Below are 24,025 nucleotides of genomic sequence, written 5' to 3'. Positions count from 1 at the left end.
TTTTATAGTACTATTATGGACTCAGGGATTATTTGTTTTATTAAGCATGTTATTATAATCCATTGTCATTATTATTATTATTCTTGATACTCAAATTTTACCAAATTTTGGGGATTGTGGCCCTAAGTTGCCTCTTACGTTCTTTGAACATATTTCCATCAGTTTTTAGGCACTTCCTTGCTTTCTGGAATCGATATTCCAGAATCACTTTGAACTTTCCATGCCCCAGATCTAAAATCAATCACCATTATTCCATGGTGCCCTGGTTTCTTCCTGCAACAAGTGTTTTGTCTTACAAGTACTCAGGACTAGTGAATAAAAATTTATCTGTGTGTATGTGTATAATAATCTAGACAAAAGAAAGTTTTTTTTGGCCATTACATTCTGAGAATTGGACTTCACACTAGGATCTCTCTGTTGGGTTGTATTTTTTGTTTAGTGGCATATATCTAGGGGAATGTAGAACGAGGTCAATGGCAAGATCTTTTTAGCTGATCAGATACAATAATTTGAAACATTACTTGGTGGGCTTTGCCTCAACGGCAAATCAAAGCCTTGAGGCCAAAATAGGACTGGGTGCAGTGGCCCATTGTAAGCCCAGCACTTTGGGAGGCTGATGCAGGCAGATCACTTGAGGTCAGGAGTTCAAGACCAGCGTAGGCAACATGGCAAAACCCTGTCTCTACTAAAAATGCAGAAATTAGCCAGCAAGGTGGCACGTGCCTATAATCCCAGCTATTCGGGAGGCTAAGGCAGGAGAATTGCTTGAACACAGGAGGCAGAGGTTGCAGCGAGCCAAGATACGTTGTGCCACTGCACTCTAGCCTGGGTGAGAGAACAAAACCCTGTCTCAAAAAAAAAAAAAAAAAAGCCTCAAGCCCCAAATTGCTATATGCTGTGTGTATGTGTGCATTATATATATTCTTAATCATATGTGTATATAATCAAATATATATACAATAATCACTTAATATGGAAACTGAGAATCCTTCCAGGCACTTTCACTCTTTTAAATTCCAACCAAAGTCCAAGGCCAAGAGAAGCAGAGCTTCTTCTTTAGGGGGGTCTTCCTGTCTCAGTAACCCATCCAAGGCTTTGTGGAACACCACTTCCAGAGTCCGAGTCACTCTGCTTTCCATCTTGCCAGCTCAGCTAAATGTCTTTCTGTCACCTCCCAGATATTTGCTTTGGGCATCTTCTTTTGGGTTCTTAATGCTCACTTGATTTCCCTGCAGTAGGCAACTGGCATCCAGCCTATGCTTAATCTTAGAGGACAGCTGGGGGTAAATGTTCTTCTATCTGGTCCAGTAGTGAAGCTTCTTTTCCCCTTCTCTCCCTGAGGCTAGAAGCAGATCTCCTCTGTCTCATAGGATCTTCATCACTATTTGTCAATATTATTCTCAGCTAACATTTTTCTCTACATGTATAACTGAGATTTTTTTTATCTTTGGAGATTATTTCATCATTCAGTAAGTTCAGATTAAAATTATTAGCTCTCAAGTCTCTAGTATGTGTTTTAGCTGACTACGGAATTTATATGCAGCATTGAACTCTAGCATCCCTAATGACCTTGGTCATTTCCAAAAAAATTATACCTGCTATTTCTATCACCCTTTTTTGGGACTTGTGTGGCCTTCTGTTTATAGTGATAATAGATTTGACTAAATTTAAAATAAATAGTTTCCTGGTCTTTTCCATCTATAACTAATTCTTATTTTTCTCTGGAATTTCACCAGATGAATTTGTGGGGACTCAGAACAGCATTCAGCACAGACCCTTATAGTCCTACTGAGCCTTGGAAATCTGTCTTAAGACTTAAGGCTGCCCATGTGCCATGTATCAGGCCTCTTTTCAGAAATCTGGGGAAGGTCCCCTCAACTCCCATGAGATTTTTCTGCTTCCATCTGTCAGTGGGCACACAGCTCTATCATTGCACATTCCTCATTTCACCAATCAGTAAATCAGCCTGGGATTCTTTGTTTCAAAAAATAAGACAAGTTACCTTAGGAAACCACCAAGCACCTCACCTGCCCCAGCTGCCTCCTGAGGCTTGACAATTAAAGTTCTCAGGTGGTGTTAGCAGAAAGCGTCCCAATGTGACCCTTGAATTACAGGCTGTGGAGTCTTTCCCTGTGAATTGAAATGTGTGGTTGGGAACACAGTATGACTTGGTAAGGTACTGAATTAGCAATGTGCAGGCTCCATGACAAAGGTATGGCTTCCTGAAAGCAAGGTCTCATTAGATTTGTCGTGAATGCAAGGGCGTTCCACGGTGTGTGTGCATGCACTGCCACAAAAGGCAGGGATACACATTATTTAAGGTCTAAACAGTCTTAGTGGAAGGAACTATGTATGGATCTGGCTACTGCAAAGAACAAACCAGTAAACAGATATGGAGTGGCCATTGGCTTGGTGACATGCTAGGCAGCATCACCACACTGTGCAGGAAAGAGCAGAGCAGGTAAACAAAAGAGTCCCGCTTATAGACTTGTATTCTCACGCAACTTGGCAGAATTAACATAACCTCAAATTTCTGAGGGGATTTTCTGGGGGTGAGAACGAGTCTGGAAAAACAGACCTAGGTTAGGGATTGCACGAAGATCACCCTCCTACCCAGTAGTGGGGGTCGCCAGAGGATGGACTCCTGGGTGGAATAGGCACAGGCATGGTGCCTGTCAAAGAGAAGGAATGATAGTTGACAGAATGCCTTACACACTTATGCCTGAGGTTGCAATCAGACCTTGGAAATGACCTTGAACGGTAGGCTATAAATAATTCCCACATGCTTAGCATTCCAATAATGGAACACTAGGCATAAATGGGTTAAAACTCAGATAAAAAATGTGTTGAGGCCTACTGAGCGACTGGCTTTGCCCAGTGATGATGTAGAGTCAGCTTGTAGGGTGAGGGGATAATATGGTTAGGCTTTGTGTCCCCACCCAAATCTCATCTTGAATTATAATCCCCATAATCCCCACGTGTCAAGAGAGAGGCCAGGTAGGAGGTAATTGGATCATGGGAGCAATTTCCCTACTGCTGTTCTTTTTATAGTGAGTGAGTTCTCAGGAGATCTGATGGTTTTATAAGGGGCTCTTTCCCCTTCACTCGGCACTTCTGTGAAGAAGGTGCCTTGCTTCCCCTTCGCCTTCCACCATGACTGTAAGTTTCCTGAGGCCTCCCCAGCCATGCTGAACTATGAGTCTATTAAACCTCTTTCTTTTATAAATGACCCAGTCTCAGGCAGTTCTTTATAGCAGTATGAAAATGGACTAATACAGGGGGCCACTGGAGACTTAAGCTACATCAAATCACTTTACAAAATCCTTCCCCCTCAGCATCTTCCACTGTCTGTAGAGGAACCTGGGATGAATGATTTGTTGAGGCAAAGAACTCCCACTTTTCTTATGGAAAAAGGTTACAGATTTTTTAAATGAAAGGATGATTATGTTTTATTAACTAAAACATGAGAACTGGATGTATATCATAAATAAAATGGAACCAAAGTGCATATATATAATTGGGTAAGTGTGAATCCCGCACAGGCACAGCGTATTCTGGTTCTTCTTATGCTCTGCTCTCTATGATAATTGGTCTGTCTTCAATTTCCAAGGCTAAGACAAATTAGGCTCCAATGTGGCTGTGAAAGCCTCGGAGAGGAGGCACTCTGCAGCCTCGGGTTTGCGGTCTGTTCTTTCCAGAATTCATCCTGTGTTTCATAATAGGTAATATGTCTCTCCTGAATGTGACTACTCTTTCAGAATGTGAAAATTTCTGTGATTATACACATAACATTTATAATGACAAATATGCTGATAACAGCCCCTTTTGGCTGATGACTGTAAAGACTGAATACACTGTAATTACAATATAAAGTGGCATTATGGAAATTTCATAATATTGGTTAGAATCCATTTCCAGATGCTGATGCACCTATGTCCCCTCAACCGTTTCAAGTAAAGGTTACTGCTCTACATTGCACCCTGGGATCAAGCCCATTTCCCTTGAACAACATGGTAAGGGGAGGGGTTGCAGCCAGTCCCAATGCAGATCATGTGTAAGGCACAGGGCTCTGATGATTCGGAATCCAAAGCCCAGCTTGGCTCTTGCCCTGCTGAGGAATCAGCGAATCTGCCTGCTAGAAAGCCAGCTTTGTGTACTCCACTACCAGACTAAGACTGTGCACTCCCAGAGAGTGAGGACAACACCCATCTCGTTCACATGTGTAACTGGCTTACAAGGCTAAGAAACAGCTTCTCTATGAATGCTTGCTGAATACCTTTTGAGTGCAAGTGAATGAAGAGATGACTGATCTGGGAGGCCACAAGAAGGGGCTGCCCTGAGTAGATTGTAGCACATGACCCTGGACACCACCACCTCCCATTTACACATGGTCCCCTCTCCTGGCTCTAGAACTCACAGGGCATAATGTATGTTCAAGAACCTTGGGCCATTTCTCAGTTGACAGTCGATAAATCTCTTTGACATGTTAGCTGATAACAGGGCATAAAATCTAAGCCTTCTGGGAGAAATCTTGAATGTCAAAGGAATGGATATATTTATGGTGCTGGGACTTCCGTGATCACCATGTGGGTTTGACCCTCCAATCAATCACACCATGTGGGTGTCACCATTTTGCCTTCTTAGTATGCTCACCTGAACCTGTAACCTCATCTCCCTGAGACTCGGTTTATTGCTTTCTTTTCTCTAAATGTGGGGATCATTATATGCGGAGAGTAGCTCCTTTTCAAATGGTTGTGGGCCGTTTGTGCATCCTTGCAGAATACTTATGCAAGCCTTTTACTCATTTTTCTGGCAAATAGTTATTTTAATGATTATTGATTTGTAGGGGTCTTTTAGGTATCTCGGAGATATAAAATATATTCTAAATATGTTATCCCACTTCTGTAATTTACGTTTTCTCTTAATAGTATTTTAGATAAATGAAAGTTCTTAATTTTTACTAATTCCTATTTATCATTTTCCCCTTTATGGTTGTGCTTTTTGTTCTCCATCTGATAAATTGCTCCTGGTGCCAAGATTTTGGAAGCATTTTCCTATGTCTTCTTCTAGATGCTCTGTAGTTTTTCCTTTTGTGTTTAGATCTGCAATTCACCAGGAATTGATTTTTGTGTATGGTGTACGGTAAGGTAAAATTCATTTTTTACCATTTAGATATCCAATTAACTCAGCACCATTTACTAAAAGGGTTATCTTCTCATTGCACTTCATCATCTTTTTTGCAATACATCAAACGACCTCATATGTGTGGTCTATTTCTGGACTGTATTCTGTTCCATTTGTCTGTTTGTATACCCTTGTGTCAATACCACAGTGTCTTAATTACTGTTACTTTTTAATAAGCTTTCATATCAGTAATGTAATGGCTCCAGCTTCGTTCTTCTTCAAGAATGGCTTGCCTTTCCACATCCTTTTACATAGCCATGTAAATTTTAGAATCAGCTTACCCGTTTCACACATACACACAACCCTGATGGAATTCTGATTATTATTATTATGTTGAATTTATAGACCAATTTAGTAAGAATTTACATCTTTATAATATTTCAATATGTGAACATAGTATATATCCCTTCGTTCATTTAGGTCTCTTAATTTACCTCAATAATGTTTTATAGTCTGAGGTATAGTGGAATTACATAATTTGGAAAGATTGTTTCATGGGTATTTTATGGGGTGTTTTGTTTGTTTCTTTTTTGAGATGGAGTCTCACTCTCTCACCCAGGCTGGAGTGCAGTGGCGCAATCTTGGCTCACTGCAACCTCCACCTCCCAGGTTCAAGTGATTCTCCTGCCTCAGCCTCCTGAGTAGCTGGGATTACAGGCACCCACGACCACACCACTCTGTATTTTTGGTAGAGATGAGGTTTCACCATGTTGGCCAGGTTGGCATTTTATGGTTTTGATGGCTTTTAAATTTATTTTGGTTTTTAACCATTTATAATGGTTAAAAATATTTTAGCTAAAAAAATTGCAAAGATATAAAATATAAATCTTATCTTCATCATGAATCCAGCATTCTTGCTAGCTTTACTTATCAGTGCAAATAGATTATCTGCATAGCTTTTGGATTTTCTACATAAGCTGTTTTATGCCACATGCAAATAATGATAGCTTTTTCTATTCCCTTTCGATCTTTATTTCTTTTTAAATCTTTGAGACAGGGTCTCGCTATGTTGTCCAGGTTGGTCTCAAACTCCTGGGCTCAAGCAATCCTCCAATCTCAGCCTCCCAAAGTACTGGGATTACAGACATGAGCCACCATACCCTGCTCCTTCTCAATCTTCATGCTTTCTTTTCTTGTCCTATTGTCCTAGCTGGGACCTGCAATGCAATGTTGATGATAAATGGGGATGGTGGTTGTTGCTGTTTATTTCCAGTGTCAGAGAACCTGGACAGAATTTCTAACCAATCATCTGCGATAAAGCAAGGCCTCCCCTCTTCTCAGGTCATTAAATCTGGTCTTTTAATATGCTTTGAAATTGGGGCTTGGGGGAGTTCGTGTCAGCAGAAACTGAAAGGGGAAAAAAACCTACAAAATAAATGTCAGAACTGCCATGCCTCTATGTGTCCACCTGCAGTACAATTGGTGTGTCTATGTGCTGAGGTCTGTGGTGTTGGGAGAGCAGATGGAGTCTTATCACCAGGAAATAAGGACATGCCAGTCCACATAAGACCCTTAATCCCCAGCCCCAACTGGGGGAGAATCTGACTGGCTCAACCGAATTACCAAATCATAGGCTTGGGAAATACCTCATTCAATCTTCTACCCATGCCACAAGTCCCTGAGAATATCTTGAAGAGCCTGGAGTTGGAGGACAATTTTGGTTACCTTCACACCCAAGAGCACTTCTTCAGTAACATCCCACCAGCCCTTTCATGGCCCTGACTGGCCCCTTTCTGCAGTTTCTGACCCCACAGAGCTTCCTGCCCCCAACCGTTTAGCAAGATGGAGGTGGGTCTCACACCCCATTGGTACCTTCGCTGCTTCTGCGGGCACTCGCGGAGTTCTGAGTGGGCAGGCCATTAGCGAGCTGAGCCCTGTCCCTGGTTTTCAGTGAGCTCTGGAGGGACCCTCCTCCAGGCAGAGTGGGTGGTGAAGACCCAAGCTACCACAAGAAGAAAATGTAGATACTGGCAGAGCAACTTCTACTGGGCTCCCACTCCTCTGTCACTACTTCTTAGATGAACTGGAAGGTATCCAACCCTGATCTGCATTGCCTGCATTTCTCCAAGTCCTTGTTCTTTTTCCTGGTCAGATCCGGTGACTAGTTTATAGGGTAAGATGCTCCCACCCTGCCTCCGCTTCTCTCTGATTTTTCACTGTACTTACTCCCCAGGAGGGATGTCCACCAGCAGAACCCATATCTGACTCTACTGTACCCTTGGACTTAGTCTCCGGAGGACAGGAAAAGCAAAGTCCCAGGGCAGGGTCTGAGTTCTGTCACATGGGTACTATGTGGCACTAGCTCTGGGCAGCTCCATCATCTTCCCCAAGAGCCCACTGTTGGATTCAGAGAACAGAATCCTTTAGCCCGCACACTCCCTGTGGCAAGAAGCATAAGGAACATGATGCCAGAAGAATTCTTAGATTCCCTGTCAGTGAGAATGCTTCTTCTTGAAAGAAAAAGAGATTTAATGGGAATGACAGATCACAAGTTCACCCTCTCTGTTTGTGCCTTGTTTCTCTTCTCTTACCTCTCTCAGCCCCATCTATGACTGCTTTCAATTTTTCAGACCCTGAAGGAGGAGAAAAAAGCACTGACCCGCGGGACTGCAGAGAACAAGCAGCTACTCCGAGGGAGGGAGATGCAGCGGGGGGCTTTGCGTGAATGGAGAGGGGGGCTACACAGCGGGAGCCTCGGGAGGGTGGTGGAGCCAGCCTGGGCAGTGCCATGGGCCAGCTCCTCCCCATGCCTCATATGCATTCCTCACACTGCCACTGGGACTGAGGCATGAGCTGTGCATAATTAATTTTTATTGAAAGAGTTTTTTTGTCTGCAGACATTGTGTTCTGCTTTTACCATGACGATAAAGTCTCCAGTACAATTTTGGATTTAATTATAGCCCTATTTCGAGGGAATAAAAAAAACCTCCTATGTCAGAGGCACAGATAATTGGTGATGCCAGGTGGAATTGAGACATGGGTTCTGGGGCGCAGAGCAGTTGCTTCCGGCTGATTCAGATCTCATGATCCATTCAGCTGGGCTTTGGTTGGGTTCTGGCCTCCCTCCCCTCTATTCCCATCGCCGGAACCAATGCGAAACTGGTGCCTGACAGGACAGAGACAGGACTAAGTCACGCATACAGACCAGCTCCTAACCCTTCTTCCCAACCCCTGCCACCACCCTGTATTCCAGTGACCTTAAGCCAGGCCAGGATTTTTCACTCTGGTGTTATTAGTAGATTCCTTAGGCCTGGGGGGGACCCTGGAATCTGTGTTTCAGATATGTTATCTGTGATTCTTGTGATGAGGCATGTTTGAGAAACCCTTCAGCAGGCAAAGGGGCTTGGTTTCTGTGGATGAGCCTGATCCTTCTGAATAAGTCACTAAAGTGAGACTTAGGCAGCGGCAGATGAGACTGTAGGATTGGCTTTGGGCAGCTGGTCTGGGAATATGATATCTCATGGATAGGGACAGAGAGGAAAGTGGCGGAAAGGTAGGCAGGGAAGAGGGATCAGAAGGAAAAGGATGTTCTCCCAGGCAGCACTTGAAACCAGAAGAGGTTCATGGTGGTCCACATTAGGATGGTGAGCAGCAGGCTGGACACGGAAGCAGGATAAAGAAATCATTTGATTGGCTAAAGCTAGGCATTTGCCATATTTGGATATGACTCGGTGGAAAGCCCCAACTTAGAGGTTAGTGGCAGTTTCTGATTGGTTATGCCTAAGTTTTGTTTTACTGTTTACATTGGGCTTCAGTTTGCCTGCACAGGAACCCAAGACACTGGAGCCATCTCAGCTGACTGGCCTCCCAGTTAAAAAACTTTTAACAGTGTTTAGAGCAAGAATCCTGGGCAGGCTATGCCAGGACAGCATCATGGACCACAGCAGTGGAGACAGACTGCAGTTATAGGTGTAGCCCAGCTTTGGAAAACACAATATTCACATGGATGAACTCAGAACTTAGATGGTCAGAGGCTAAGAGGGGTTTCATGCTGTAGCACTTAGTGAACAATCTTAGACTATTGTAACTATTTCACATATATTTTGTCTTCTCAATGAATTTATAAGCAATTCCAGGATTGGACTCTACTATGTAAAGTTTCTTCAGTTATATTTTTTCGTATATGACTAAGAAAGCTTGAGTTTAAAAAAGCGCATTACAAAAACAATTGGTTCAATGCTTAAGGACCAAAGAAATGCAGTGTCTTAATAAAATCAATTTTCCTGCAGGAATTTCAAAAGCAAAGCCTTTTTTATAGCTATAAGTGGGTAGCTATAAAATCCAAACATCACTGAGCAAATCCAGCTTCTGATTATATAGAGTTTTGCAAGGAGAAATGTCCTCCTTTTTCCTTTCGTCAGCCACATTCACCTTGACACAGGCTTCATGCATGTCCTTGTCACTGTGATTATCTGTGTTCTCCTCCAGCACCTTGCAGGACCAGCCCTAGGGCAGGTGCAACAGGTATCAGTCCATGTGGCACCATTTCTAGGATCCAGGAAATAGACTTCTTGCTCCTTAAAATAATCCTCCCCCATCTTCCTCCTCTCCCCAGAGAGTACCTAAAATTTCTTCTTGACAATGTGTTCTGTTCCTTACTTTGAGATAGAGCTTAACAAATAAAAACACCAAGAGAAGTAAGACATTGGCCCAGATTGAGAATAAAGAACAAACAGGTGATAGTTTTGTCACATAGGAAGGGGAAAGGTGACATGATAACCAGGCAGCCCAATCTATACCAATGTAGAGACTGTGCCTGGGATCCTTGGTTATCTCTGGGAATCATCTCTTTTCATACTATGTCCCTCACTTTGGTAAACTCATACTTAAAATCCAGCTTTTTATATTAAGTGCTGTCCCTTCATAGGTTTGAGTGCCCCTCCTCTGTGCTCTCTTTGGCTCCTGATGTTTGCAATATCCCATTGAACTAATTTTCCATGGCACATCTCCCCCAGCATAATGCGAGCTACACAGAAGCAGGCATTGGGCATCCTTCTTTATGTTTCCTGGCTCTAAGCACAGTGTCTTGTACACAGTGGGCACTTCATAACCTAAATTTAACAGTGGTACAATGGAATGAGTATGGACTTGGGAGTCAAGGATATCTTTGACGGTCTCAGAATTTGCCAGATTTTTGACCTTGAGCAAGTAGTTCTGAGCCCTCATCTGTAAAAATGGGCATAATAAAATGAACTTGCGTGGTTGAAAAGATTTCATGAGATAATGCAGATGCTTCAGTCAGCACAGAAATTCACTACTTGTTTGTAATACGAAAGGGAAACCTATGGTGAAAGCTTACGATGAATCATCAGCCCTGAAAGGATGTGTGCTGTACACGCAGCTGTTTCTATAACCTCTGAAGCACATCTCTCCACATATGCTTGAGAAAGTAAAGAGACAAGGGAAAATGACTATCAGTCAAAAATCAGAAATGAGATTCAAATATGGCCATCTTGGGAGAAGTCTCAATTTTACCACATAAAAACCACCTTCCGATCTCCTTTTCTCTTCCCTCAGTAGTATCTTGGGTTGGGTTTCATCATTGCAGCTTTAAACAATCACTTGAGCTTCAAACTTAGATCTCAACATCTAATGTTGATTTTAACATCATTATTCCCTCCACTCTGCCCAGGAGATTTAGGTGAGATGAGATGAGGGAGGTTGAGGGATTCTACCCTGGTGCCTGGCATTTTTCATGTGCAATTCCAGGCAGCCCAATCTATACCAATGGAGGGGCAGAATCGAACCAGGGAACATGCCCACTCCACCTCTGTCTTTAAAGTCTAGCTCCTCCAGGGTTGTAGTGGGCTGGGGGCTCAGAAAGGAGGTAGCGGTGCCACAGATGGTGTTATAACTGACAAGTCAGTGGGAGGGCTGTCCTTGATGATTATTTGAAATGCTTGTGCTAAAACCCTGAATGTGTCTTCCACGCCAGTAATGCTTTTGGTACCTGTGACAGGGTGGTAGTCCAGACAGAAGAAATAGCATATGCAAAGGACCAGGACAGACTACCTAGCTTTCAGGCAGACAAGAACTTGGGAATGGCCCGACAGGGACTTGGGTAATGAAAGTAAAGCAAGCAAAGGTCAGATCAGGAAAAAGTCCTTTCCTGCCAGGCAAAACAAGCTGGGTTTTACCCAGTGGATGATGGGGAAATGTTGAAGGACATTTAGGCAGACTCATGGCATGTTGGGAAAATCTTCCAGGTAGAGCTTCACGGGTGGATTGGAGAGGACAAGGCTGGAGGGCAGGACACTCATTGTGAGGCTCAACTGAGGAGCTCAACTCCGGGCCCTTGCTGCGCACTCGGCCTCCCATGATGCTCTCTGCCAGGTATTCAGGCCAAGGCCTCACCCACTAAGTTCCAGCTCATTTCCTCCTGCCCTGCTTCCTAGGTTCTCCTTTCCAAAGCTGCCCAAGTGCAGATGGGCTAGGGAAACTGTCAGACTCATTGCTCAAGGCAGCACTTGCTGCCAGTAGGAGAAAGGAGGCCTTCCTTTTATGGAAGGCCTGGGATTCTTCCTTGACAACAGCTCTTAGATCCTTGCTTAGTAACGGAAGATTCCCCCCTCCTGCCTTTCAAGTTCTCCCATCAGTGGCTCCCACGCAGGCCCCACCAACTCTCAGCCTGTGGATGGCACCCCCTGCTGAAGCTGAGGAAGAGACTCTCGGCCAGGTCTGAGGGCGCATTTGAGTTTCCCCGCCACACACACACACGTACTCATGCACAAGGAATGACCTTGACTTTGCCAATGGAGGGAAGTATATTTTGGCAGGCCAGGAAACTACACTCAACCCAGTATGATGAAAAGTAGTAGTCTAGTGACATTGGAGCCACACAAAACCATGCAGAATTAGGGAATACTAGATTCCCACTCTGCCTCGGAATTGGGCAGATTAACTTCTTTAAGCTTCAATTTCCCGAACTGTAAAATACAAACAATCCCTACCTTTTGGGGTTGTTTTGAGAATTAGTGTTTGTAATGTCCCTTACATAGAGATCTATAATCAGTAAATAACTATTAATGTTATTAACAATCCTGTGCATGTCAACATTTGAGTCCTCCTAAGAATACTCCCTACCCCAGCTCCTGTTCTAAGAGCTTTTAATCAGTTTCATTTATTACACTTATTGAAACCCTACTAAGTTCAGAGCATGGTCATAAATAATCATAAGAGATAAATTATATAATAATCCTATCTTTGGATTGTTTGCAAAAGATGCAGAATGAAAATTTTGCTGAAGTATTAGACTTTAATAATAGTAAGTTTCATGTATATCTCCCTTACCGTCTGCTTGAACTTGATTTTTAGAGCCTGTGGTCCCCTGTGAAGAAAGAAAAGAAGAAATGTATTGTTCAGCTTAACCCTAAGCCAGATATTCTCAATACTAATGCTTTGGTGATTTTTAAAAGTGTGTGTGCATGTGCCTCTGAATGCATATGTGAGAATGAAAGACAGGTTAAAATTATGAAATTGAACTGTGTGGTGTAGTGGGAAGAGCCCCACCTCCTTGGGACATAAGAAGACAATTACTGAACACAGATCCTTGGACACACCTTCTCTGAAATGCTGGTCATAATCTCCTCTCAAATCACAGAAGAGTCACTGAATCAAATAAAACAGTCATAAATATTTCACAAAAGAAAACGTTAAATCTCTAGCAAAGGTGCTAAAGTAGTTGAACATAAGCCAAACCACATATGGGTGAAGGCTGGAGGACTGGTATGTGAGATGAGGAAGGCATTTCCAGCTACAGAACTTGGCAAGTGGTCCCTCCTGGCATATAGTAGGAGTTCAGAATTGACATCCCAAGGCTTTTGTAGAGAGGAGGAGGGCAGAAGACATGGTTTATTTCCCACAAGTCCATCCCTCCTCCAGTACTCAGTGACTGCTTCTTGCCATTTCTCCCCAGGTCTTCCCACCATGGTCTTTCTTCCTTGTCACTGGCATTGTTGATTACCTATAGCTTGACTCTGCAGGCTATAGGTAATGCCTGTTGGTCTTTGTTGCTTGTTGGTCTTCACCTCTTCCATCATCATCCTATACACTAGGACCTTTTAAAAAGTGGTGGCTACTCATTTCAAGCCCACAATCAGAGCTCTTATCCTTGGAGTCCTAGATTTTGTAACCCATCAGAATGTTATGACAATAATTTTTTTAAAATGATTGAGGGGCTACCATATTCCAGCCCTTTTGCTAAGCACTTTATATATATATATATTACCTCATTTATACTCTATAACCATCCTGCAAGAGAAGTTCTATTATTATCCTTATTTTACTGATGAGGAAACAGGTATTAAGATTGAATAACTTAACACAGTTAGTAACCAGAATACTCCAGTCTGACACCAAAGCCCATGCTCTTAACCACTCTATTCTACTGACTATGAACTTGGAACCAGGTGTGAAATTCCCTTTACCTGAAGGTTATCTTGAGGTTATTAGGGGAGATTCAGACAGTGCTCTGGAAAGATGAGATCAGTGGGAAAAGTAAACTGAATCTTCTTGGTTTCATATATGAGTAAGAGGACTGAAGTCAACTGGCATGGAAGACAGAACGATGTCTTTGTGGGCACCATGGTAAAATGAGCACTGGACTGAACTAGCAGACATTCTTCTGTCACCAGCCTGCTGGGTGACCTTGGGCAGGACCACCCTCTGGGCCTTATTCTTACCTTCTGAAAAATACAAAGGAGTTGGGAAAGACGCTGTTATGATCTCACCCATCCAATTAAACTAGAAAAGGATGTAATTTGGGGGATATCATTCCCAGGAAAACTATGCAGGCCCCTCCTCTTGGAGAAAGATCTTCAATAATTTCTTTTTCATTTCTTTGGCATTTGGGTCCAAAACACAGAGTTGACAGTTGTCATTAACCATAAGAATATGGCAGACAGAGGATAAGGAAAAGGAAGAAAAATCTAGAAGCTTCTTTTTGCTGTTTTTTTTTTTTAACTTTTTCTTTTGGCAGCCAAATAACACATCTTGTCTTAGAGAGGCTTTCATGGTGTATAATTTAAGACCTATAAATAGATGGCTGTTATTAACAAACACACACACACACACACACACACACACACAATTTTTCTCTCTATTCAGACATCAGCAGAAATATTACAGATAGGGATATGTGCAGTTTTAAATGGGAGGCACCTTTTTCTCTCCTCCACCAGCTGGAGGGCTGCATCTGTCTCTTCCTCCGCCTTTCCCTCTCAACTCTTTCTATTCTTCTTGGTTTTATTTCCATCTCTGTCCCCTCTGCTGCTCAACCCCACCCTCCACATTCTTGCTTTGATCTTTCTTTCAACTCTCCCCTCTAACTCTTTATGCCTTAGTCTTTTCCTCATTAATGATCAGTCCTCTTCCCCCTTTCCAAAGGCAGTTTTAAACCTTATTAGACTTCCCTAAAATTCCACAGGACACACAGGCATAGATACAATCACATTGGTAGAAAGAACTACACATTAAGAGTTAAACAGGTTCAAATAAAAAAGAAGCCAGGCCAAGAAAGATGGAGCTGGTAATAAAATGTGTCTGACAGATGCTATTTATTACAGGAAAATTAAAAGGGGGTCAGACCTGGCATAAGTATGATGGATTCATTGATGATTATTAAAATGTACATTTATATAACAGAGAATCCAAAGAGCTCTTCAGTACATGATTTCAATTGATCCTCAAATCAATAAAGCAGAGGGCAGAGGAGACAATGAAGGTTAGGAGGCTTGATCCTCCCAAGATGCTACAGCCAGTGAATGGCAATCTAGGACCAACTCTGAGTTTTGTGCCACCCTCAGGAGGCATTAAGGCATGTGTCTTATCACCATCTTAATATTTATCACACCAATTTATAAGGTCTGTTTACTTGTTTTTCTTCTCCCCTCTTCTATAAGTTCTTTGATTGCATCCCCAGAGCTAGGAAAATGCCCAACACCGGGAGGGGTAATAAATATTTCTTCAATGAATTAATAAATGAAAAGAAGAATGCATGCATGCACCTTCCCCAAAAAGCCAACCTTAAACTAAGTGGTAGACAAGGTAAAGTTTGACGTGGGACACTTTTTATCATTTCACACCATGTTTGCTTCTGGGGCACCTGCTTCAGCAGATCAGGATCCACATTCTCCATTCAACCATCATGGCCCCAATCCTTTAATGCACCCACTCCTGTCCATCCAGACAATTTCAGCTCATTTATATCCCACCTCTAGCTGCATTCTGCCTGGTCTTATAATCTGGCACTGCCATGACTTCCCTTCTGCATATACTTTAAGCTTTCTAAGTAGCCATGTCTTATTCAGTTCCTTCATCTATTAATTGCAAGAGGATAACTAATACTCATTTAAGGTCTACTATATGCCAGATACTATCATAACCTCAGGAGAGTTACACTTTAATCTTTATTTTATTGATGAGGAAACTGAGTCTCCAAAAGCTTAATTTACAACTCCTCATAGGAGGTTAATACATATTTCGTTAATGCAGGAAGGAAAAATGGTGCAAAGAGTAAGTGATTCAGAATTCAAAGTCAAGCTTTTCTAAACCCCAAACCCAAGATTTCTCCAGTAGATTAACCTCTTCCAATTCTAATTCCAGTTGGAATGTCCCTTCCAATTCTAAGACAACAGCAAGAACTTATTAAATTGTCAATGAATTGAAAATCAATCCCTAGTCTCCAGGCACATGTAATCATCATCATAATACTTTGAAACTATTTTAATCTTTTCTTCTTAACAGCATAAGGAATAGTATACATATTGCTTATCACTGATGTGGCTTTATTTATACACAAGGGGACCTGTTATTAGTTCCATTTTTCAGGCTCAGGCATAAAATGCTATTTCCTTTGTGACCCCAGCTCACCAAGTAAGTGAGAGGTGGATCTGGGGATAAGAGGCTGATTCCCCTGACAGGATGCAAATACCCTGGTGCTTTCACTAGCCCAATAAGAAAGTTCTGGCATTCTCACTAGGTTTCTATTTTTTAACTTTAAAAAAAGTACATTCAGGACGGGCGCAGTGGCTCACGCCTGTAATCCCAGCACTTTGTGAGGCTGAGGTGGGCAGATTACGAGGTCAAGAGATCAAGACCATCCTGGCTAACACGGTGAAACCCCGTCTCTACTAAAAATACAAAAAAATTAGCCAGGCATTGTGGCATGCGCCTGTAGTCCCAGCTACTCAGGAGGCTGAGGCAGGAGAATCACTCAAACCCAGGAGGTGGAGGTTGCAGTGAGCCAAGATCATGTTACTGCACTCCAGCCTGGGTGACAGAGCAAGACTCCATCTCAAAAAAAAAAAAAAAAAAAAAAAATCATTATCATGTCTCTAAAAGGAGACCTGGGAACTGAAATGAAAGCTGTCAACACTGTTCTGTCACCTGGCACACTCCTAATTGATGCTTCTGCACACTGCCCATCGTGATCTAGAAGGATCCTGAATTTCTGTAAAGACATCTGAGCAGGCAAAGAAAGACTAAATTATTCTTTTTTTTTTTTGTAAGAACTATGCATTTATTCTCACTTCCCTGCCATTCTTGTTTTTCCTCCCTCAAACCCAGGTAAATCCTGCTGGTGCTTCAAAGCCCTGGAATACCTTAACTACTCTGGAAAATCATCTCAGATCACAAGTCTCTCCTTGATTGCTGTCTTGTCTGAATCCCAATTTCTTTCCTGGTCAGGGCTTCTTAATTGTTTCTCATGTTTTAAACTGTTTACCATACACACACACACACACACACACACACACACACACACACACACATGTGTGACGCCCAGGCTGGAGTGCAGTGGTGCGATTCAGCTCACTGCAACTTCCATCCCCTAAGTTTAAGGGATTCTCCTGCCTCAGCCCCCCGAGTATCTGGGATTATAGGCACCCACCACCATGCCCAGCTAATTTTTATATTTTTAGTAGAGAGAGGGTTTCATCATGTTGGCCAGGCTGGTCTCGAACCCCTGACCTCAGGTGGAAGTCCTTGACCTCCCAAAGTGCTGGGATTACAGGCGTGAGCCACCACACCCAGCCAAGTTTTAAACATCTTAAGATACAGACCTAAGCACTAGAAATGCAGTAAGTGCATAGGAAATACATTTCAATTCCTTCAAAACCAGAAATATACAAGTTCTATGTATGATAAACCTCTATTAATCTAAATTAACCAGAAAGGACTTTCTATTGCTCTAATTTCACAGACGTCAAAGACTTTCAGTCTCCTGCCAAGTAGGCTAGTGCATCTTTGGAAGCATGCACAGGGGACAGGAGGTCAAGCCCTGTGAGGACCTTGATCTGACACCAGGAGCAAATGAATCCTGCTGGGACACTGGTGTCCATGTCTGCCCCCAGCAGCACACGGCTTCTAAAGCCATGAGAAAATGGGGCCGGAGGCTGACTCAGAGCTGCGACTATATTCAGTGTTGGGGCAGCACACGCTGAATCGCGTCACAGCAAATTTAGGCCTGTGCTGAACAAGGCAGAGAGCTCAGCACCTCCTCCTTCTCAACAGCCTGTCCATCGCCTGACATCTGGGCCACAGCCCATCTCCAGAGCTGTTCCTCAGTCTAGAAAAGGACATGCCCCTTGGACAATGGGTTCCCAGTAAAGGGGGTTATGAATGCTGTGAGCACCAAGGAAGGTGGTGTATTTGGAGACCGGGGCTTTGACAACATTTTCTTAAGGCTAGGATACATTTCGTGGGCTGGATTATTTTTCCCTTTTCTTCTTGTTCAGATTCTGTTGGACACCAGTGGCCGACAGCATCGCACAGTTACAAGCCTAATCTGTCCTCTTGGGTGTTTGAATTTTAATGTGGGAAATTATGTATTTGCTAAAAATAACATTTTAATCAAATGTCCTCTAGAACCAAGCTCAGTGGGGCTGTAACATTACAAAAGAAAAGAAAGGGAAGTCAAGATCCAGAATTCAAAGTCAGTGAGAACCTCCAGGTTTCTGCTTTTCAAAGCTGTAGGGAACCCGTGTCGCTATGTGTCTTACAACAAGACTATCAGATTGCAGCAGAGACTGCTTCTGACCCGCTGTTTAGGAGAACAAAAACTTTCTTCCGATCTGTCCTTTCCAAACCCGGTTTTCAGGTGGAGGTAAATTTAACCACCAAGAACCAGCACTGATTAGCAAATTTATAGATAATTCCTACATCTGTTCCCAAGATAATGTGTTTTATTATTTTTATTTTTTCTCTCTGCATGTGTACAATTCAATAGATAACTGCTGAGCCTAGAATAGTGAGCAGTTGTGCCTCTATTTACTCATCTGGTTTTTTCATAGCTGATTTTTAAAAACACTCTTTTGAAATGCTAAGAGGCTCATGAAATATTTAAGTAAACAGACTATTAGGCTGAGAACCTGTCAAACAATAAAGAAATAATGTAGCAATTTTCTATTTGGTAGACAGAATAGGGAGCTACCTTGCAGGAGACAAAATATAAAAAATAAACTCTCTGCCTGACAACAGAGCTAACCAAGAAGATCCTATAAAAGGACTGAGTTAGAACAATAAACAACAAAAACATAATTTCCTTCATTTGAGACAAGCTTTTCCATTGGAAACACCTTTTGCAGACACTAATCTCATTTCCATCCCATAATCACTGAGGCAGGCAGAGGTTACCATCCTCATTTTACAGGTGAGAAAATTGAGTCTCAGAGAGGTTCCATAGCTCGCCTAAGTTCACATAGCTAAGTAGTGATTGAACCAATGCTAAAACCACATCTTTTTACTTTAAACTCTTTACTATTTTCAGGAGACTATGATGAAAGGAGAAGGCGTTACATAGCACTAGTCATCCTCTGTTTCCGGGTAAACCTGACAGTGCATCTCCTGTGGCCTTTTTTCCTGCTGCCTCAGCCTGGATTACACTTACAGGATTATTATTACTGCTGTTGCTCTATTGAGCAGGCCCTTATGAAAACCTTTCTGCTAAGGATGTCAAAGCAATTCTACCAAAGGAAAAATCCAGCCCTGAGAGGCTATAAACCACTTTATTCCAGTCCACCTAGTAATGCTACGAGAAGAGCAGAGTGTCTTCATCTTCCTCTGTCAGCCTTTAATAAATCCCAGACTAGGGGTCAGCAGTCCATGACAGAGATCTCCTGCTACTGCTGTGTATGGCATGTGTCAATCCTAGTCAAAACCCCTAGTCAGAGCTCTCTCCTCCTTAAACCAAATATTTGTGGAAAAGTTTAAAAATGGCAAAATGCTGTATAAATGTAAAGCATTATCAGCTTTATATTTTGTGGGCTCAACAGAAATACTTTTTATCTAACTTCCCCACATCCTGCCTTCTATGTCTGCCAGCTGAGCACCCGTTTGGCTTATAGTAGGCACTCAGTAAAAATGTGTTAATATTAATATTGACTTGAACCCCTTAAGAATATCCCTTCCAGGAATATTCTCTGTGGCTCTTAAAGCTGTAAAGACCTTCTAGATTTAATTAACCCCTCATTACAGCATGCCAGGGATAGATGAGGTTCAAACAATAAACCTTCAACACAGGATGAAAGGTCAGTTCTGCATATGCTAAAGAGCACTCCAGACATATAGACCTGTTGTTTCTAGCATGCACCTGCTATTTCTTGCTTATCCTAATGCGGTTCCCTTCTCCTGGACTATCCTTCACTACTCTGCCTGGCAATTGTCCTCTAAAACAGAGCTAAGGTGTCTTCTCTTCTGGGAAGACATCTCTGCCCTTAGACTAGCCTGCACCCTACTGTAATCATTGGTTTCCTCCTTCATCTTTTCTATGGGTGGTAAACTCTGAAGGCCTAAGTATTATTGCATTCTGCATCCCCAGTGCCTAGCACATGTTGCTGGCACACTAATGGTGCTCAGTTGATGTGTGTTAAGTGACCGCTCAGGGCCAAGACTTGTTGCAAGAGAAGCTGGAACAATGAACAGAAAATTCCTTCTCAAGTCCTCTCCAAAAGTCTTAGACTCGGTGTCCTTGGCTCCCAGATGGACTGCTCTGGGTTTTGTTTTGTTTTTTTTTCCATGTATTCTTCAAAGTTTACTCACAACTTCTGTGGATCAAGTATCTTCCACAGCCATTAGCAGATGGACACTGCCATCCAGGGATGATAATTTAATCTTCCCCTACCCTTTTAACAAAGTTATGATATATGGGTATATGTGCAAAAAAGTACACAAAACACATGCAGTTTAACAAATAAATAAAATACAGAGGACACCCACATGTCTACCAGCCAGGCCAAAAAGGAACCTTCACCATAGAAGGTCATGTATGTCCCTTTACTGATTACTACTTTACCATTTCCTCTCAGAGGTCACTACAACATTGACTTTTGTGATTGTCATTTCTTTGCTTTTTATGGTTTTACCACTCATGATGCAACTCTAAAGTCTTGTTCCCTGTTTTGGAAATATATATAAATGGAATCATTATGTATTATTTGATTCTCGTTTCTTTCATTAGATACTGTGTTTGAGATTTGCACGTACTGTGGAGCTGGGGCACTATTATTGCTGTACGGTATGTCATTGTGTGAATATACTACAAAGTATAATTCATCTATTCTGTTTATGGGTATCTAGACTGTATCAGTGCTAGAGTTATTACGAACAGTGCTGCAGTGCTGCCATGTACATGCTTGTAAAGGTTGATTGGTACACATATGCACAAAATTGCTAGGGCGTATACCCAGGATTATATTTCTGGGTGTGTATATTTAGAAGCAATATACTAAATAATGCCAAACTGATTTCCAAGTAGTTGCACCAACTTATACTCTCACCAGCAGTGGAGGAGCTTCCAATTTTCCACTACCTTTTCATGGTCAGACCTTCCTGGCTTTTGCCCATGAAGTAAGTATGTAAGAAATCTCTTTATGACTATATTTGATTTACTGATTGATCTTATATTTAGTTCCATTTGCGTTTCCTTTTTGTACAGCATCTGTTTAAGCCTTTTACTCATTTGTCCCACTGAGTAAGATGGGAAAATTGGTTTGCCTTTTCCTTAGTGATTTGGAGGAATTCATTAAATGTTTCTGATACTACTCTGTTGTTTGTTATAGAAGCTAAAAATATTTTCTCCAACTCTGTGGTTTATTTTTTTTTCTGATGTCATATCTTTTGTAATTGATTTTTCTTCCACCCATAGTCTTTAATCCACTGAAACTGACTTTTGTAGTATATGGCATGAGGTAAAGCTCACACTTTTTTCCCATGTGGGTACCTAATTGCTTCAGTAATTTGTTGAAAAATCCTTGCTTTTCCCACTAATCTTGACATATGATACAGCTAGTGAGTTCTACTTCAAGAGTATCTTGGATATTCTAACTTTTTGCATATTCATATAAATTTTAAAATCAGCCTGCCAAGTTAAAGAAAAAATACAAATTCATGAAGTTTTGTTTGGGTTTGTGTGGAACTTAGAATTCAAGTGACATTTTTACAAAAATCAACTATTCTGATTATAAACTTAGTATACAATCCACTTATTTTGTTTTCTTTTTTAATGTCTCAATAAGACTTTTAATTTTCTTGGGAGAAGCCTTAAACAGAAATATTTTGTTAGTTTTATTCCCAAGGATATCATCTTGTTTTATGCTATTATAAACGGTAGCACTTTCATTTCATTTTCAATTTCGTGCTTGATTATATGAATTAAATTTATTGTTTGAGTATTGAACGTGAATGCTAGAACCATGTCAAACTCTCAAATTAATTATAATAATTTTCCTATGAATTCCTTTGGATTTTCTACAGATCTCATCTATGAATAGTGGCAGTTACTCTTCCCCACTTTTCAATTCTCACACCTTTTATTTCTTTTTGTTATTTTACTGAGCCAGCAAGGAACTCCAGAACAAAATTGAATAGAAGGAACAATAGTGGGAATTCTTGTCTTGTTTCAAATTTCAAAAGTATTCTCAAAGTTTCAACATCAAACGTGATGTTTGCAATAAGACTGTAGTAGATACTATTCTATTCCTATTTTGGTAAGAGTTTTATGAATGAATGTTGACTTTTACCAAGTAATCTCCCTGAGTCTGTGATAATCACATCATTTTTCTTTTTTGTTAATGTGGTGAGTTGCATAAATTGCTTTTCCTAAGTCACACTAATCTTGCGTTCCTAAGAAAAACCCAAATTAGTCATGATATATATATTTTTTATATATTCCTGATTTCAATTTACTAATTGTACTTTACATTTTATATTACATTCATGCATAAGATTGGGCTCTAATTTTTCTTTCTCATTTTGCCTTTGTTGAGTGTTACAATCAAAATTACATATAGCCTCATAAAACATAATGAAGTGCCCTATTATCCTGTTGTCTGAAGAAATGTGTATAAACTGGAAATATTTCTCCCTCAAACATTTATAGAACTTACTGATAAAATCATCTGGGCCTAGAGTGTTCTAGATAAGATTTTTTTCTAATAATTAAAGAACAATTCAGGATTCTTATTTCTTCATGAATAAGATTTTGGCAAGTTACATTTTTCCAAGAATGTATATATTTCATATTTATTTTCAAACATATTGGCATTAAGTTTTTCATGTATCCTATTATCTTAATGTGTACTGTATCTGCAGTAATGTTCACTTTTTCATTCCTAATATTATTTGTACATTTCTTCACCTTCTTGGTCAATTTCACCAGAGGTTTGTCAATTTTAGTCATAGTTTTAAAGAAATAAGTTTTGATTTTGTTTAATCTCTATTTTATATAATATTTTTCTATTTCATTAATTTATCTTGTTTCTTTTAATCTACGTTCTTCGGATTTATATTGCTTTGTTTTTCCTAATTTTGAAGTTGAAACTTCTCATCTTTTTTCCAATCCATGCCTTTGAGGCTATACATTTCCCTCTATCTCATGTTCTAACTGCATTCCACGGTTTTGTGGTAACTAGCTTGTAAAAATATTAAAAAGGAAAAGGAAAAAAGAAGGCCTGATTTGTAGCATGCCAATTTCATATTTGTCTTGTAAATACTCCACCATGACCAATTTCAAGCTACAAATGGTTTAACAACCAGTTGGAAAATTTTCTGAATATTTAACATTTAATATTGCAAGCTGATACGAACCAGCTGTAGCACACTCAAATTTTCAGTAGTATTTTCATGATTCCTTAATTCAAAATAGGTCCTAATAAACACTATACTTTGTTATCTGTCCACACGTCTTTGATTATTAAGAAGTGTGTTCAAATTTGCCATTTTATGGGAATATTGTAATTGTTAATTTCTTAATTGCTTTTATTAGAAATCATGCTTGATACAATTTCAATCCAGTAAAATTTATTGAGATTGACTCAAAGTCCAGAAATAATAGATTTTTATAAATATTATTTGTGTGCCTGAAAGAAATGTTTTCTGTAATTTTTGGGTACAATGTTCTATATCCATTCAATAGGTCAGATTTTTAATCTGGTTTAAATCTTCTGTGTCATTATTCTTTTTCTGCAAGATGTATCTATGACAGAAGTATATTAAAATCTCCTATTCTGTGCTCACTTCTGCAGCACATATACTAAAATTGGAACAACACAGAGAAGATTAGCATGGCCCTTGCACAAAGATGATATGCAAGTTCGTAAAGCATTTCATAGAATAAAAATCTTCTATTATGCTTTTTTCCTCATGCAATTCTTTGTTTATTTGGCTTTCGGGGACAGCGTATCTTGTTCAATTCTGTAAATTTTTCTCATATATTACAAAGCTTTATTTTATGTTCTTACATATCAAGTTGTAATAATTGTGTTAATTAAAACATTTTCATTGTGAATTTATACTTCTCTAATAATGTTTAGAGTGTATTTTGTTTTATATTAGTGTATTCTTCTAA

At 40.7% G+C, this 24,025-nt stretch overlaps 1 non-coding gene across 1 annotated transcript; it reads left to right on the top strand.

Annotated features, from left to right (window-relative positions):
* The first annotated feature begins 23,686 nt into the window (after nt 1–23,686).
* Nucleotides 23,687–23,793, top strand: LOC112205063 (U6 spliceosomal RNA). Its single transcript, XR_002938928.1, has one exon. It is a non-coding gene; the product is annotated as a U6 spliceosomal RNA (small nuclear RNA).
* The last annotated feature ends 232 nt before the right edge of the window (nt 23,794–24,025 follow it).

Source organism: Pan troglodytes, chromosome 10 (assembly GCF_028858775.2).
Source record: "Pan troglodytes isolate AG18354 chromosome 10, NHGRI_mPanTro3-v2.0_pri, whole genome shotgun sequence".
NCBI lineage: Eukaryota > Metazoa > Chordata > Mammalia > Primates > Hominidae > Pan > Pan troglodytes.
The sequence above is the reverse complement of the archived record's forward strand: the minus strand, read 5'-3'. Positions and strand labels throughout refer to the sequence as shown.